Below are 1,508 nucleotides of genomic sequence, written 5' to 3'. Positions count from 1 at the left end.
AATTATTGCAGATTTTCTGCAATAAATGCAGAAAAACAGCAACATATTCCCAAACTTAAACCGTCATAACTCTCTCATCTCTCAACCGATTTGGGCGATTCAAAAAGCAAAGTTGTGAGATTTTTCGAGGGCAACGCGTTGGTGAGCTCGGATAGTGATTTGGAGTCCCCGTTTGAGGTAATTTTCGTAAAATACCTGCTGCCACACCCTTTTTGTGAGCTTGATTTTGGGAATTTTTGAGACTTGATATTTCAGTCATTTTAGATCCGATTTCGATGATTTTTGGGGCTATATTGAGTGGTTTTTCAAGGAGAACGCGTTGGCATGGTTAAATTTCATATTTAACTTTTTGTTGGAGGTAAAAAGTTGTGTTTTAGCTACTGTCTTAGCTCATTTCGAGCTCAATTTTTGGGAAAATTTAGAAGGTGATTTCGTGGTCATTTTAGGTGCGAATCTGGTGATTCAAAAGCCTAGATTATGGGGTTTTTCGTGAGGATCATCAGGGTGTGATTGGTTTCAGCATCTGGACCCTCGTTTATGATATTTTCTTGTAAATAGTTGCTGCTATTGTTGTTCCGTTTTAGTGTAATTTGGGTTTTGGTTGCATGTTGATAGTGTGTTGTTCCCGATCCCTGAATTGTGTCCCATTTGGGATATGAGCTGGGGGAAACTGGTTAGGACCCACTTTTGGGGTTAATTCCGGAATTTCCAGCGCGGGTCCCACGATTCCCGTTTTGACTCCAAAATTGACCCGTCTCCCTTTATTGTCATTTTGGTGTCTAAACGACCGTATTAACGTTGTGACTCCATTTTTGATAGCGGGGCAGCGTTTCGAGACCATTCGGAAAGTGAAAGCTCCGAAGAAGTGATTTTAGAGCGCGTGTGATCGGCCTACAGGCAGGCCACGGTTTCCCTCTCTTAGATTGAGCTTGAGAGTGTGAACGCATGTTGATTAGTTGGGATTTGGGTTGGTAGTTATTGAATCACGTATAGGTGTTTAAAATTATGTTTTCGGCCTATTTCGAGAATTATCGGGTAACTGTGAGCATGCTTTGTGTTATTAATTGACCTTCTCGCTATGTGGAGTGCTTGCATGCTTAATTACTATTTATTTGAAACATCTTGGGCCTTAGTTTAGGTTTGACTAGGGCTTGCCTTAGAAATACATGATTCGGATCCGATAGGCCTTAGTTTTCCCCGACGTCGCTCGGCCGGCTTAGATCCCTGTAGACTGGTGTGGCAGACTTGAGTCTGATAGTCTGGGCCTTAGGTAGGCGATACTCTCTCTCCGACTATAGTTATCCTTTTTTTCCCCGATGTTACGGCTTCACGAGTTACATCAGCAACACTAGTTCTACTTCGCGATTTGAATTTGGTTCCAAGGACTTTCATTGATTGGCTATGTGTGGACGGCGTTTCGCAGATATTTATGAGTGTGGATCGATTAGGACTCTTTCAGCAGCTACATTGGCACCTTTATAGAGCATCCAGTTAGAGTTCCGGCCTCT

This window comes from Solanum tuberosum, unplaced genomic scaffold (genome assembly GCF_000226075.1).
Source record: "Solanum tuberosum cultivar DM 1-3 516 R44 unplaced genomic scaffold, SolTub_3.0 scf00055, whole genome shotgun sequence".
NCBI lineage: Eukaryota > Viridiplantae > Streptophyta > Magnoliopsida > Solanales > Solanaceae > Solanum > Solanum tuberosum.
This window is presented reverse-complemented; position numbering follows the sequence as displayed.